Source organism: Sminthopsis crassicaudata, chromosome 1 (genome assembly GCF_048593235.1).
Source record: "Sminthopsis crassicaudata isolate SCR6 chromosome 1, ASM4859323v1, whole genome shotgun sequence".
Taxonomy (NCBI): domain Eukaryota; kingdom Metazoa; phylum Chordata; class Mammalia; order Dasyuromorphia; family Dasyuridae; genus Sminthopsis; species Sminthopsis crassicaudata.
Genome location: NC_133617.1, coordinates 56795864 through 56812581, shown reverse-complemented (window position 1 = coordinate 56812581; position 16718 = coordinate 56795864). Strand labels below are relative to the sequence as shown.

The 16718-nt window shown below is 44.0% G+C and overlaps 1 protein-coding gene across 1 annotated transcript in view; it reads right to left on the bottom strand.

Moving 5' to 3' along the window:
• Window positions 1-11417, bottom strand: part of SBNO2 (strawberry notch homolog 2) — a 197269-nt gene extending 185852 nt beyond the window's left edge. Inside the window, 1 exon segment of the mRNA XM_074305058.1 lies at window positions 10617-11417. The gene's annotated coding sequence lies outside the window, so the exon portion shown is untranslated.
• Between the last annotated feature and the right edge of the window lie 5301 nt (window positions 11418-16718).

Genomic DNA, 16718 nt, shown 5'->3' with positions numbered 1-16718 from the left:
AAAGCAAACCAGATAGGCGTACAAGTGCATGCGCGCACATACACACTCTCACACACACACAGCCACCACAAGACAGGCTCCCCCTCTACAGTGTAGGCACAGATACTCAGTCTCTGTCTGGGATAGCCAGCTCCTTGTTGGGCAGTGCTGGGAAGGAGCCTCAGTCCTGCTCCACACTGTAACTTGGCGGGGCAATAGGCAATGCCTTTATAAAACAAGGAAAATGAAACTGAGCCAGGCAACTAGAGAAGGACAGTGTGGGCTGCTGCCAAATTCCAGGAGTAATTAAGTGGGGCCTCAGCACTGTGCTACCTGTACTCCCTGAGGGTGACATGGGGGTGTCCTTCAGCTGGTCTAAAGCTGTCCTTTTAGGAAAAGGGACCTCAGTTGCTCTTCAGATACAGCTGATGATTCCCATTTCTCTTCTGGGGGAGGGTGACCTGAAGCCAGGAATAACTGGCTTTGGTATGAAAGGGAGCTAGGAAACATAGTGCTCTGAGGTCATTAATATTCTATCACATACCCAGTGGATTAAGTGGTAACTCTGAAGAAGTTGCGGAATCTTGCTAATGAGGAAATTACACTAAGTAAAAGATCAACCCAGGTCAATGTAAAGGAAAAAAAATTTTTAAATACCACAAAGCTAAACAAAGTTGTGGTTTGAAGCTGATGGGAATGAAAGGGAGAACTTCAAAGTTTGAATTTCTTCCTTATTTTCTAGATAATTAATAGCTATTATTTTGATAACCCTTCAAGGCTTCTGGATCAGTCTCCAGTCATAAGGGATGTGGGTGCTCATCTCCTACCCAACCTGAAATCCCCCACAGTAGTCCCACCCGCAGGCCCCAGATTGGCAATTTTTTAAAATGCAATGCTGGCTATATTTTTAATTTTAATTTTGTTAAGTATTTCCTAATTACATTTTAATCCAGTTGGGCTACACTCACCTACAAGTGAGTGTGGCTGGCCAAGTGGCTGACACCACTTCAGGCCAATAAAGCCCCATTTCCTTACAAAGCACTTTATAAATTCATCCCCTACTCCCCACCCCCCAGATCCTAACAACAGCTCTCTAAGAATAGGCAGTCTGTGTATCCCAGATCCCACTAAAAGCCAAAAGGCTACCAGGAAATAAATCCATACAGCTGTGACAACTATCTAGAAACAAACAGTGACAATGGGAATCTGGATGTGTCCCTTCAAGTTCAGAACCAACCCAACAGAAACCAAAAGGAAGACAAGCAGGCGCGCGCGCGCGCGCGCACACACACACACACACACACACACACACACACACACACACACACACTCAGAGCCACCATACGACAGGGTTGTCAGTTATTTAGTCCATGCCCAAGTTTTCATGACCCCATTTGAGATTTTCTTGGCAAAAATACCAGAGTTGGTTTGCTATTTCCTTCTCCAGCTAATTTTACAGAGGAGGAAACTGAGGCAGACAAGGTTAGTGACTTGCCCAGGATCACATACCTAGTAAGTGTCCAAGGATAGATTTGAACTCAGGTCTTCCTAACTCCAGGCCTGGTGTTTTACTCACTGAGCTATCCAAATGCTCCATCCCATTTATGGGACCTTATAGCCTCTGAGGTGAAAGAGGCCTCAGGTTTAGCTGGTTCAACTTCCTATGGAGGAAAATCCCATGAATATAATCCAAGAGCCTTTTTGCATGTCTGTACTAATGGAGAACTCCCTTACCTCTTGAGGCAGTGCACAGTTCTATCCGTTAAGAGGGGCTTCCTCATATTAACCAGAAATAGGCCCCTCTGCAATTTCCACTGCTTATACCTGCTTCTTCCTTCTGGGGCAAAGTAGGATAACTGTTCCCTCTTGTCTAAGGACCTTTTAAAGCCAGTGATGGTATCCCCATCAAGTCTTCTCCTCCACAGGATTAACAAGCCCAGTATTCCTGAGATGCTTCTTTAACCCAAATAATCTCTATCCTCTGAAAACATTCATTGCCCTCGTCCACATCCACCCAGAAGCATCTGCACATTAACCCAGGTCTTGATCTAGACGCCGTATTTCTGCTGGTGGTGTTGCTGATATCCCAGCTCTTCTGGCATTCACAACGTTGTCACTCTACTCTGCACACAGTATAGGTTATATAAATGTTTTCTGATTGTCAGAGAACTCCACGCATTTAGAATATCTAAAGACTCACAGTTAGCAAGACTTCCAGATCAGACAGGACAGGATTAGGGGCAGCCCTATTTGCCCCATTTCTCACCTTGAACCCCTTCCACCAAGGGGTCTGGATACCCCTAGACACAACACATTCAAATCACTTCTCAACTTCAAAGTCTTAAAAACAACACAACAACAACAAAAAGACTCATTTAGTGTTTCACATAACCCCCACCAAGGCAAGACCAGCCTAGAAAACACAAAGAAGCTAAGGAAAGCTGGACAAAAAGCATTTGGAAGAGACTTGGGTGCAAATAACTGCAATTTTGAGCTGTAAGTTTCTTCATTTACAAAATGAGGACAGTGATATTTGCTCTGCAGATCTCACAGGATTATGAAGAAATCTCCCAGGTGCTATAGAAATGAACTTTGATTATTACTTACCTGAATACCCCAAGAGTTCCTTTTTTAAGCTGCCAGCCTCGCCCACTCAGTCAGATAGACAGGAGGTATCTCAATTACCTGGTACATCTTCCTACTGGAGGAAAAGAAACTGTCTCCATGAACTTTGGGACTATCTTGAGATCTGGCTGTTCTACAATGAGCTAGCAGAGAGGCCAGTGAATTTTTTTCATTAACCCTCCATAATCTGTTTCCCAATGGGTCTTATAATATAACCACTTTAAGGGAGTTCAATTAAACTTTATTGTTGCCATTATCTATGCTGTGATCCCTATTACTCAGCACATTCACAAAGCATTAAGTCTCTAAATAGTAAACATCCTTCCGGAGAATTCAATTTCAAAGACATCACACAACTGGAGGTAGAAAGGGACTTTAGGGATCATCTAGTCCACCCCGGCATTTTACAGAGAAGTAAACTAAGTGTCAAAATAAAATGACTGAGCTGAATTTGAACTCAAGTTTTCTGCCTCTATATCCAGTGTTTTTTCAATTACTAATGGGTTTGCAGGCTTGAAATTAGAGGCGAGGCTTACTTGAATCACAGAATAGCAGGAAAGGATCTTGGAAGTCATGTCATCTCACACTCTCATTTTCCTGATGAAGCAGCTAAGTGATTTACAAAGATTACACAGAAGCTTAATGATAGAGCTATCAGTAGGTAAACTACCCACCAAGGGGTGACAAGTGCTTTCCCACAATGACACTGTAAGAGAAGTCATATAAAAATTCTTGTTATTTTCAATATAAGGAATTTAAGACTCAGAAATTGAAGTAATAATCCCATGGTCTACTAACACAATCAAGATTTGAAAAAGGTCTCAACTCTAGGTTCAAAACAATCCAATGTGAATTTATATTATCATAAAAATTTTAAGAGCTGGAAGCCTCTTCAAATATAAGATAGAGCACGTTCTCAATAGTGAAATGGAACTTAAGATGAAATCAAGAAATCAATCTTTTTTCTATTTCACTTATAGATTCATTCATTCATTCCATGCTTAATCAACACCTAGGTGACAGTACACTAGGAAACGCTTTTGAAAATTCAAAAAGTTCTAGACAAACTATAATGATGAGCAGAAACTAAATGCAAGGGGAAGCTATATGACATAGTGGATAGAGCACTGGTCCTGGAGTCAGAAGGACCCGAGTTCAAATAACATTTGTTATGTGACTCTGGGAAAGTCACTTAACCTCAACTGCCTCATTCCCCTACCTCCCCCAAAAAATTAAGAAGTAGTAATGCAGATACTCTTTGGCTTAGCAATACCATTACTAGGTCTGTATCCCAAAAGAGATAAGAAAACAAAACAAAAAAAGACTTTCGTGTACAAAAATATCTCTAGCAGGTTCTAGGGACAAACCATCAGAAATTGAAGGGATTCCCACCAAATGGGCAAAGGTTAAATCAATTATGGTACGATAGAATCTTAATGTACTATAGGAAATAATGAGCAGGATGCTCTCAGAAAAACCTGGAAAGACTTCAATGAGTTGAAGCAAAGTGAAATGCATACAAAGTACACATTGTATATGAACAAATGTACAAAGTAATAGCAATATTATAAGATGATCAGCTGTGAATGACTTCGCTATTCTTAGCAATACAATGATCCAAGACAACTCTGAAGGATTTATGATGAAAAATGCAATTTATACCCAGAGAAATAACTGATGGAGTCTGACTACATATTTTTTTTTACTTCAAAAAAAAAAAAAAAGAATAAATAGAGTCTTGGATTCAAAAAAATCAATTGCACAAGTACATGATACATGATTTTTTGGGGTGGGGTGGGGAGGAATTTAACCAGAGAACAATTCTTATGAAAAAGACCTGGGGATTTTCATAGCTGTAAGCTCAACATTAGTCAAGAGGGTGACCTGGCAGCTAATGGAGCAAAAGCAACCACATCTGGAATGAATAGAAAAGGTCAATGTCCCAAAGTAGGAAGACGTTAGTCACACCATCCACAAGATGGGCAGACTACATCTGGTGTACAAGTTCAGTTCTAGGCACATTTTAGGAGGGACAACAACAACCTGAAGCCAATTTAGAAAATGTAACCAAGAAAAACCACAGGCAATTAGCCTTAGAGAAGTGAAGACTTAGGGTGGGCATTCCTGAATCCTTTTTCTAGCAGGCTGTAAGAAAAATGTAGTCCCAGAAGATAAAAGTAGGAAGAAGGGATAGAAGTTACAAGAAAGTAAATTTCTGCTTCCAACCCAAGGAGAAACTTCAGAACAAGCAGAGCTGTCCTACTATGGAACAGACTGCTTCAAAATCAGTACTGAGCATCCCACCATCAAAGATATTTTAAGTGTCATGAATGACTACTTGAAGATGCTTAAATTCTCACTCGGCTGGGATCCTTTGATTTTGCCTTAAAAATTAAGATTAAGGTAAGATAAGTTTTCCAAAAACAAACAAACAAACAACAACAAAACCCTAGAATCAAAAACAGAACATAAAAACTATTCTCCCAATCAATACTTCATTTTGTTATGTTTAACTCAGTGTATTCCTGTGACTTGCTTCTAGTAAATACAACCCTTTCATACTAAGGTAATTAAAATATCAAACTATGCTTACTTCTCATTTTTTCCCCTTTTGATCTATTTTTTTTTTTTTGTGCAGCATAATAAATGTGGAAATATGTTTAGAAGAATTGCACATGTTTAACCTATGTTGGATTACTTACTGTCTAGGGGAGGGAAATGGAAAGAAAAGGGAGAAAAATTTGAAAAACAAGGCTTTCCAAGCTTAATAAAAAACTATCTTTGCATGTATTTTGATAATAAAAAGCTATTATTTTTAAAAAATCAAACTAAAGATTTCCAAGCAATTGTGAGAAGCAGGTCAATGCAGCCCTTAAATTATACCAAAAGGGCAGAAAAAAGAGATAGTGAAACGATCCCTGGATTTGCAGTCAGAAAACTTCAAATCCTCACTGCCACTTATAATCTGGGCCCTCAGTTTCCAAAATTATACAAAATGAGGGGGCTAGAATTGAGTCTCTCTGTGGCCCTGTGCAGCTGTTGTTTCAAGGATGCTTTTTCAGCCAAAGCATGGCCATGGCACTTAAATTTTCCAAGTATTTTCTATCAGGAGAGCAAGATTTACATGAGGGGGGAAAAAAAATAACAGGATCTAACATCCAGTGGGGAAAAAGGAAGGAGGAGGGAGAAGGGGTGTGTCTAACCACACTATCTCATTCCATTCCTCAAGTTTCTAGCTTCCCCGTTCTAGCCCTAGTAGAAAAGTCCTGAATGTGCTGTCTAACCACACCACACTCACTATGGAAAAAGTTATTCAATGTACATCAAAGCTCATCTCTATTAGCAATCACACACATAAATGTGCTACTTTAAAGGCACTGGATTGGGAAAGAGCCATACATGACTCCACAATGTCAGCCTTTTCTCAATTCATTTCAATTTTTTAAGATTAAGTTGTATGCCCCCCCAAAGGAAAAAAAAAAAACTAGGCAGACAAGCTAATTCCTGTCCCTCCTCCCCAAAGGAGAGCATAAAAGCCTTCTTAATTAGGTCTAAGAAGGCCTTCCGGAGAGATTCAGTCTCTGGTGATTACAATCCCAGCTCCGTATTCAATGACTACACAGTAGCTCTTTATTAGCACATCTCAGTTCATAAAGACAAAGTTAAAAGTCATGTCAGCACTTCTATTACAGACCCCTTGTCTTCTGAGGGGAGGGCTCACATTCTAAGAGAAAGAGAGACAGTATAGACTTGATTTAAGAAAAAAAAAATTAGCTACATGGAAATGAGGCAATATGGAGAAGTAGAAATCAAAACTAGGTGTTACATGTGACCTTAGACAATCCAGAACTCTGAATGCCAGAGAAGATCGCCTATCTTCATTGGACAACACTCAGGCATTCGGGCCAATACTCCACTTTACAGAGAGGAAAATAGGTCCATTACTCTAAGGAAAATGGCTACATCAGGTTCCCTAGCTCTAGGTTCCTAAAACTATAAGGGGGGGTGGGGAGTGAGGGCTGTCACATCTAGCTTTTTTCACCAAAGGCCAAACATAGTAGTTAAGAACTCAACAGATGCTCAATTGATTGCATTTATCTCCACAGCTTGAAGCCTCCGTTTTCCTCATCTGTGGATTAGTTCATTGCTAAAGTCTTAATCGATTCCAACATTCTTTGCTTTAAAGTTCCTTCCTAGCTCCAACCTTCTACAATTCTTTGTTTGAAGGAGTGTGTTTTTTTTCTATGTTTATTCAGAATAAACACTATGGCTGCTCCGGCTTGTTTAAATAGCAGAGTGCCCAGTGAATTCCAAGGAAGGAATCGAACAGAAAACTGAATAGGTCCCTTCCTTTCTCCAGCTTCCTCAAAGATTGAAAGATAGTAATCCTAAATATTGGGACCTAGTTCTGATGTAGAAGCAGAAATGACTTTGGAGGTCATCTAGTACAAGGCGGCCTTTCAGCTATGAGGAAACTGAGAAGTGAAAGGACCAGCCCAAGATGACATTGCTCTTTAGTGAAAGAATCAGGGTTTGAACCCCTAGTTCAAGGTTGAATCTTAGGAAACCTAATCAGGGCTGTCTTCATTGCACCACAAAGGGAACAAGCAATTTTCAAAGAATAAGTAAAAAACTCTCAGATCTTCAGGGCCTGGGGCCCCAAATCTTGCTTTCACATCTCATTTCAAATAGGTCTGGAGACTGAGAAACAAGTGAAGCTTATTCATTCAGGAGAAAGGGGCACACTGGCGAACTCCTTCCTTGGGAATCCAAAGAGTCTACAGTACTATAGGGTAGTCCAAGAATAATACTGTTGTGGTTGTTCAGTCATGTCCAACTTTTTGTGAGCCCACTTGGGGTTTTCTTGGCCTAGATACTGGAGTGCTTTGCCGTTTCCTTCTTCAGCTAATTTTACAGAAGAAGAAACTAAGGCAAAGGGGTTGATGTGACTTTCCCAGGTTTACAAACAGTAAGTATTTGAGGTCAAATTTGAACTCAGGAAGACAAGTCCTTCTGACTCCCAACCTGGTATTCTATCCACTGTGCTACCTAGCTGTCCCTAAGAGTAATCTACTTTCCTCTAAAATCACCAGGGAGTGTGGAAGAACAAGACTGTGTCTTTCTTCTACTAATCAATTCCTGAAGGATATTTTTCCTCTTTGCAAACCTTCAAATCTTCATGTATTTTTTTCTCATAGAAAAATGGTGTCAGGACAAAGAGGAACAGAAACCTGGAAGGGAGTGGGGCTACTCAAAAGTAGAGTCAAAGACAGGAATTTTAAAACCACTGGTTAAGGAAGGGCAAACCCGTCCAACAATGAAAGTCAATGAATATTTCCTGTTAAGGGCAAGGGTATAAGTTAACAGCTCGATTAGTGGGCCCTTCTTGGGACTTGCGTGGCAGGCCCACCAATGCATCTGTTCACTTGCGTGAAGTCTGCTTTCTTTATGCCAAGAAAACCCGCAGGAAAGGCAGTTTCCATGAATGGAGAACGTGTATTACCAAAATGTTAACAGGGTTACAGGATTTTGAGCGAGGGCAGCAAGACATGGAAGAAAGAGTGAAAAGCCGGGAGCTCCAGTCTAGCCGGATGGAATCAAGACCCGGCAGCAAGTCCCACCCTTTAGCAAACTCCATGGGGTGGAGGCAGCAATACTGGCATTAGAAACTTCACAGGGTTTTTGGGAGAGGAAAGTACTTGATATGTGAGGAATGGGAAATTTAAAGCTAGAAAGGATGATGATCCTGAGGTCTGGGGAGGCCAGTGAAGTGTCCAGAGTTATACAGGAGGTAGCAAAGCTGGAATCCCAAAGAAATATGAGCTATATTGTCCAACAATGTAATGATGTTTGTTTGCACTACCCACCTCCCAGTTGCTGTGAGGTTAATTCGAGAGAGAGTAGCTGTTTAAAAATGCCAGTTATTATAGAAGGGTCTCTACACTGGCTTTAAGAGTAGCAAACAAAGCATAGACGCTGGCTGAGGACTTCTTTTCAAAGATAGTCCGTCAAGCACCGAGAAATGTCAACCTTAGACAGTCTTGGTACTAAAGAGCTAACAGAGACAGGAAGGGCCTATCTGTGAAGCTGATAATAGGCACTCTAAAAGCAGATCTTATTGTTCATTTACAGTAAGCGCTAAAGCAAAACACCTTCTGAGTCAATGCAATTATGGGCTAGTTTTTTTTCTTCCAAACCACCTAAAAATAATCACAGCCCCAGCTCTCCCCTCTAACATCACTAGTGAAATACTAAAGTCTTTAAAGTTCAACATACTCTTCGAGGTTAAACACCTAACTCCATGCCAAGCAATGCCAGGCAAACGAAAACAACTGCTCCGTTAGGCTTTGGGATGCCCCATCTGTTTCCCTATCCCCTTCTCCTCCTTTTTCTAGTTCTGTTTTACATAATTAAAAGCAACGTTCTCTTTTCCTGCCCTCTACCAAGTGGCACAATAGAAAAGCTGGGCCTGGAGTCAGGATGCCAAGAGTTCAAATCCAGCCTCAGCCGCAACTAAGTGACTCTAGACAAGTCATTTCATCTGTTTGCCTCAGTTTCCTCAACTGTAAAATGGGGATAACAACAGCCCTGACTTCCCAGGGAGGTTGTGAGAACAAAGGTGAGAAGGTTTGTAAAGGGTTGGGCACACAGTAGGCACTATATAATGTTCCCCAGGGAAAAGTGAAGAACCCCCCATCCTGTCCAAAAACAAAACTATAGAGAGCTGAGGAAGAAAGAGCGGGGGCTGCTCCAGGGAGAAGTAGCCAGGACGGCCCGGGAGACAGACTCGAAACTTTGGTAGCGAGGAGGCTCCTTAAAGTGCAAGGGACCGGCCTCCTCCTTTAATGGATTGGGAAGTGGTGGCCCCGGACAGGGAAGTGACTTACCTAGGGCCCTCGGAGGGTTAAGGAGGGTGTGTCTCTCTGGGGTCCGTGGGCTCCACCGCACAGGTAGCAGCAGGAGGGGGGAGGGGGGACCGAAGAAAGGGCGTGGGGATGCCGGGAGGGATCCTTCTGCAGGGGACTGAGGAGCCCCAACTTCCCTTCTGCGCTGGGATGTGGGGGAGGGGCCAGGGAGGGAAGTCAACTGCCCCCTTTCCCACCCATCCCCCAACTTTAGGGAGGCAAGCAAAGGGATCCTAAAACTTCAGGCGGGTCTTTAGCACCTCACAGCTCCAGGGCAGTCTCACAGCCAGAAGGAAACACCAACCGCGCCTCGATTCCGAGCAACTCCGGCTTCTAAAAGTGACCCCAACTTCCAAGAGTCCTGGTCCCAAAAGTGACCCCGGGACTCCGGGAGCCCCAAGTGCTCGAAGGCAGATCCCCGAAGGAACACTAACCGCGCCCCGATTCAGAGTCCGGTTCTAGAAGCGATCCCACCATTTCAGGGAGTCCGGCTCCCGAAAGTGCCCCCCAGCTCCGGTTCGCCCCAAATCTCGGGAAAAGCCAACCACACCCCGACTCGGAGCGGTTCCGGTTTCTAAAAGAGACCCCCACAATTCCCGGGAGCCCTGGTTTCCGAAAGTGCCCCCCAGCTCCGGGGAGACTCGGATCGCGAAGGGAGCACCAGCCGCACCCCGATCCAGAGCGACTCCACTTTCTAAGTGACCCCACAGTTCCGGGGAACCCTGACCCCCTAAAGTGGCTCCGGAGACCCCCAGACCCGAAGGGAGAGCAACCGCACCCCGATTCAGAGCGACTCTGGTTCCCAAAAATGAGCCCACATTCCGGAGATCCCTGCGGGAACAGCAACCGCACCCCGACTCCGGGCAGTCCCCGGGACCCCGGAGCTGCAGGACAGCCGCGGCCCCCAGGAGAAAACCCACGACCGCAGGACGGCCCCGCTTCCCGACAGTGACCCCACAACTCCAAGCTGGCCCGGCTCCCCAAAGTCGCGCGAGTCACGGACGGGGGACGGGGAGGAAGAGGGGAGCCCCGACGGGGACGCGAAAGGGGGGAGAAGGGGAAGGAGGGGAGGACGGGGTGAGGGGGGGCCGCGGTGTGGCGCCTCACCTCGGGCCCGGGTCCGAAGCCAACAGAGGCGGGGGCGGGAGCTGGGGGAGCCGCGGCGCGCCCTGGGAGCCCGAGCGGCGCCTCCGCTTCGCGGAGCCTCACAGCGGCGGCGAAGGCGGCTCACTTCCGGGTTTCGGGCGCCATCTTGGTGCCGAACACGAACTTCCGGGAGACGTCATGGGGAGGACGGAGAGGGGGCGGGGAAAGGCCGGAGTGCGGAGAAGGGAGGGAGGGCGGCGGCAGGGAAGAAGAGGGAGAAGGAAAGGGGAGATAGGAAAAGGTGGGAGACGGGAGGGGGGATGGGAAAGGGAGAGAAACAGAAAAAGGAGGGGAGGGAAGAGAGAAGGGAAAAGGGAGGCGGGGAAAAAAAGAGGAGTCTTAACCCGGGGTCTGTAACCCCTGTGCTTTCTTTTATGCTGACGAGGGCTCCGTGGGCTCCGTCTAACTAACCGCGGGGGGTCCGGGAAATAGCTGGGAGCCCTTACTCTAGAAAGACCGGAAGTTAGAGGGAGAGGGATGGAGGGAAAAGAAGCGGCCCTCGCTCAGTTTCCCCGGCCTCCTTCCAGAACCCCCGCCCCCGAGGGCTGCTGGCCGGCCTCCCCGCCCCCGCGCCTGCTCTCTGTCTCCGAGGAGGACGCGCTGCATCTGCTCGTAGAGTGTCAGCTCCCCCACTACGTTCCCCGGGCTGCGGTCTCTGGTTTTGCCTCGCTTAGTGTTCCGGGCCGTCAGCGCGGCCGGGCCCTCGACACACAGTAAATAAGGATTGTTGACTCGGGACTCAGTCACCCTCCCAGGAGCGCTGGTGCCGCCGAGGGCCCGGCTCCGGGAAGTGCCGGAGGGAGAAATCCCAGGAAAAGGCGCCCCTCTCCCCGCCCCCATCCCCGGGCTTCGGCGCGCGGCCTCCCCTCCGCCCAATCAGGCTTTGCGTACCTTATGGAAATGATAGCTCTGGTCGTCGTCGTTGTGGTGTTGTAACATCCCTTCCTACTCGTCTCTCTTCACCGACTCCCCTTCTGCTGAGTTTTCTTTTTTAAGGACCAAGTCTTAAACCAAAAACAATCTGATCTAATCGGCCTCTAACAGGTCCCAGGAAAGCCCCCCTTGATCATCCTTAGGTCCCGGTTGGCTGAGACTGAATGTAAACAGCGGTCATTTCTGCTTTGACCAGAAACACCCTGAATCTTCCCCTTCCAGATTCTTCCTTTCATTTATTTATTTATTTAAATTTGTGGGGAGGGGGTGACAGAAGAGATTCTTTGCTCAATCACGGCCTACTCTTGATCCCTGAAGGTGCGGCCTCGGGCAATTGAAAGCTGTCAGCCTAAACTTAAAATTTCATCCAGAGCCGCCCTTAGTCTTAATCTATCTCTGGCCACTGCGCCCAGAGGCTCCGGAGGGAACGTGAGGCGGGGGACCTCGCGCCCCCCTCCCTCCCTCAAATCCAGTTCCCTTTCACGTCGCGAGTCTCCTCTCCGAGGTTCTGGTCCTTCTGGAGAAAAAGGACAAACTAGGACAGCGCCCCGCCCTCCCGATCTGTTCTCAGCACCAACCACGTCCAGCGGGCCTTTAGGGCAGATTTACTGGAAGTCTCAGACTGGGGCCATAAAGACCGGCGGGTTCCGATGCGTGGAGATGAGCTGTTCTAGAGGGAATACCCTAGTGAGTCAGAAAAAACAGATTCCGAGCTGGGAGGGAATTCAGAAGCTAGCCTAGAGACATGAAAGAGGGAGAGGGAGGAGATGGGGGGAGGCAGGGAGGGACAGAGACAAGGACAAGGAGAGGGGGAAGGGGAAGGGAGAGAAAGGAGGAAATGAAGGAAGAAAACAAGAAATAGAGAAAGCATTCCAGCAGTTTACAATCCATCAGAGAAAACAACATGTACTCATACTGCTAAGTAAATACAAAATGCATGTCAACTGTTGTTTGTCCTTCGTTTTCAAAGGAGACAATTACGTCATGATGTTGGGGTCATGGGACAGTGTGTTTGGCTGAGGTTATGTCAACTAATCGGGATGGGAAATGTTGCTAGAGATTGGAAGCTGGGAGAGCCCTTGTTTAGGACGGAGCCCTTAAGTTGAGCTATATAGAAAACTCAGGATGCGAAAAAAGATCTATGTGAGGAAAGAGGACATTCCAGGCATGGGGACAGCACAGACTGGACTCATGGGCTCACAGACTTAACGTTGGAAGGATCTCAGAAGGTCGTCTAGTCCTACCCCTCCATTTCACAAATAAGGAAACAGGCCTAGAGAAGGTACTAATTCCACAGCCTTCTTTCTCTCCATTCAGCCAAACTGCTTCTCCAAGACATAAAGCATGAGGCTGGAATGTTTGTCAAGAGGAACAGCTGGAAGACCTATTTGACTCTAATATGTAACAAGCCTGGAAAGGCGGACTAGAGCCTAATTGTAAAGGTTTTTAAGTGCCAAATGGGAAGAGTTTGGAGTTTGTATTTTATCTTAGAGGAACTAGCAGCCATTGGTGCATTTTGATCAGGGTCATGATGTGGTTAGAAAAATCATTTTGGTAACTGTAGAAGCTGGATTGGGAAAGGAAGAGCAGACCAATTAGGAGGCAAGTCCACTGGTCCAGGCAAGATCTTATAGGATCATAGATCCAGAAGATGAGAGCCTGAACCAGGATGATGGCTAAGCAAGTGGAAAGAAGACCAATGGGAAAGAAAGTGAAGAAATAGAATCTAGAAGAGTTGGTCATTGGTTGACTCTGAGGAAGAGAGAGGGAAAGAGAGGGAAGATCTGAAGATGGAAATGAAGAAGATAGGAAGAAATACCTCTCCTAGATCCCATCTGCTGGATCACCATCCATCTCCTGTGCAATAACAACGGATGCCCCTCAAGACTCTGGCCTGGACCCCCTTCTGTTCCTGCTCCATCTTCTCCCTCTTGCCCACTATCATGAGTTCAAGAATTTTCTCTGACCCTAGATAAGCATTCAAACTCAACTGCAAAAAGCACAATTTCACTGGGCTGACCTTATTGTTTCAATGCCAAACATATATACTTGCCAAAAAAACTATTTTATGGAGAAATCACTGAGGGCAAATGCTCACAAGGTGGTCAGAAAAAGCGATACAAGCGATTAAGAAGTCTCAAGAACTTTAGAACCGATTTACAACATGAGAGACACTGTTACAGGACTGCCCAGCTTGACATGCGCTCATCAAAGAAGGGGCTGTGCATGCGCAGTTAGAGAATACACCTCAAATATTTATTTTATTTTTGCTGAGGCAATTGAGGTTAAGTGACTTGCCCAGGGTCACATAGCCAGTGTTCACCAAGTGAGACCACATTTGAATTCAGGTCCTCCTGACTTCAGTGCTCTCTTCACTGCACAATCTAGGTGCCTCATCCCAAATGTTTATAGAGACTATTTGTGTCAGATCTTTGGCCAAGCATTTGGAGTTTATATTGGTCTGATCAGCCACAGTAGGCAATATAACTCTAACACAGTGATATCATTTTGGTCCTCTTCAAAAATGTTTAACAACAATACACACACACATATATACATGCACATCTAATAACATTTTTATAGTATTTTAAGATTCATGAAGTATTTTATAAATATTTTGTTTAAACCTCAAAACAGTTCTGCAAAATAGGTGTTTTATCCCTATTATACAGATGAGGAAACTGAGACAAATTAAATGACTTGCCCAGATTTACAGAGTTGTCTGAGGTCAGATTTGAACTCAAATCTTTCAGATACCTCCACCTAAAACTCCAAAAATCAACATATCCAAAGGGAAAGTCATCATCATTGCCCAAAGCTTATTTATTCCTCAGCATCTCTGTCCTTGTTGGTGCAGCTTCCTCCTCACTCAGGATCAAAATCTTGAAGTCCTTTGGACTTTTCTTTTACCACCCTCCCCCACCACTACCACAAGCAAGCGTTTGACAAGAACTTCTTAAACTTCTAAATGTCTCTAGAATCCATCTTCTTCCTCACTCACACACATTTCTTGTTCTCACCACCTCTCATCCGTGGACAAAGTCCTCCTGCCTATTTTAATACTGTAATTGTTCAGTCTCGTCCTACTCTTCTTGAGCCTGTATGGAGTTTTCTCAGCAAAGATGCTGGAATGGTTTTCCATTTCTTTCTCTAATAAAGTAAGACCAGGAGAGATGAAGTGACTTGACCAGGTTCACACAGCTAGTGAGTATTTGAGGCCAGATTTGAACTCAAATCTTCTTGATTCCTGACTTGAGGCAGCGAGGTAGTACAGTGCCAAGCTTAGAATCCAGAAGATCTGAGTTCAAATGTGATCTCATCTGTAAAATATGCTGGAGAAGGAACTGGCAAATCATTCCAGTATCTCTGCAAAGAAATCCCAAAAGGTGGTCATGAAGAATAAGATTGGAATGAAAATGACTAAACAAATTTCCCAACTCCAGGGCTCAATGCTCTATCTACTGGGTCATCTGCCTCCTCCATCTCTAACATGCCTGACACAATAATCTTTCTAAAACACAAATTTGTTCATTTTGCTCACCAGCTCCAAAAACCTTTGATGACTTCCTGATGCCTTTAAATTAAAATACAAACTAAGCCTTATTTCAAGACCCTCCAAATACTAGCTCAAGCTTTATCTGACTTTATTCTTCTTCAAATATCCAATAATTATTTTTAAGTTGTATATAATATATAGTATATAACTATTATTTTATTTTTGTTACATTTTAAATTCCAAACTATCTCCCTCCCTCTCCACCCTACACTTTCAGACAGATTTATAAATATATGCAAAACCAAATTATGTGTAAATCTATCAGTTCTTCTAGAGAGAGATAGTATCTTCCTTCAAAGGTACTTTCTAGTTAAGTTGAGTATTCAATAATACTCAAAATAACTTGGTTGTTCACAAGTATCCTTCAAACAAAAGTGCTGTTACTGTATACAACATTTTCTTGGCTCTGCTTACTTCACTTTTCATTATTTTACACAAGTTTTTCCATGTTTTTCTAAAATCCACCAGCTCATCATTTCTTATAGCACAGTAGTATTCTATAACAACTATATATCATAACTTGTTCTGCCATTTTCCAATTGATGGGTATCCCTTCAATTTCCAATTTGCCACTACAAAGAGAGCTGCCGTAAATATTTTAGAACTTACAGATTCTTTTCCTTTTCCCTGATCACCTTGGGAAACATCCAATTGCTAGATCAAAGTTAAAAAAAAAAAAAAAAAAAAAAAAGATCTTTGGGGCATAACACATTCTATGATTCAATTAATCAAAAAACATTTATTAGTCACCTCTATGTTTGAAAAACTGTGCCAAGCATTGGGGAAACAAAGAAAGGTAAAATACAGTCCAGACTCTTAAGGAGCTCATAGTCTCATCCTGGAGAGAACATACAAACTACTATGTACAAACAAATTATAAAATAGGATAAATTTGAGAAAATTGACAGAGAAAAGATACTAGATTTCAGGGAAATCAGAAAAGGTGGACTAATAACTGTTCACATATCTCTTCCTTCCATGTCCTGAATCTGTGCATTTTTATCTTTTATTTATGCCTAAATAGCACTCTCTCTTGCTTGCTGAAATCCTCTGCTACTTTCAAAGGCTCCCTTCCTCAGTGAAATCTTCCCTGATTCTCTCCCAGCATCTTTATTCCCAAATTAAGATTTTTTTTTCTTCTTTCTCCAATGTTTGGATAATGCCTATTACTGTATAATTTCCTAGGTCTTTCCTTTCCCCTCTCACTCTATTAGTTATCACAGTTGATTTATTGACCTGTTGTTGCTCTTTAGTCATGTCTGACTCTTCATGACTACGTTTGAGGTTGGGTTTTTGTTGTTTTTTTGTTTTGTTTTTAGCAAAGATGCTAGAGCAATTTGTCATTTTCTTTTCCAATTCATTTTTCAGAAGAAGAAACTGAGGGAAACAGGGTTAAGTAACTTGCCAAGGGTGACAGCTTGGTTGGTTGACTGTTGTCCTTGAATTACAGTGTATCTGCCTATGGCAATGTGTGTGTCAGCCTCATTATCAACGTGGACATCCCTGGAAAGTATTCCGCCAAGGTAAGTGAATTTATCCACAGCATCTCAAACTTCTCCACTTCAAAATGTTAT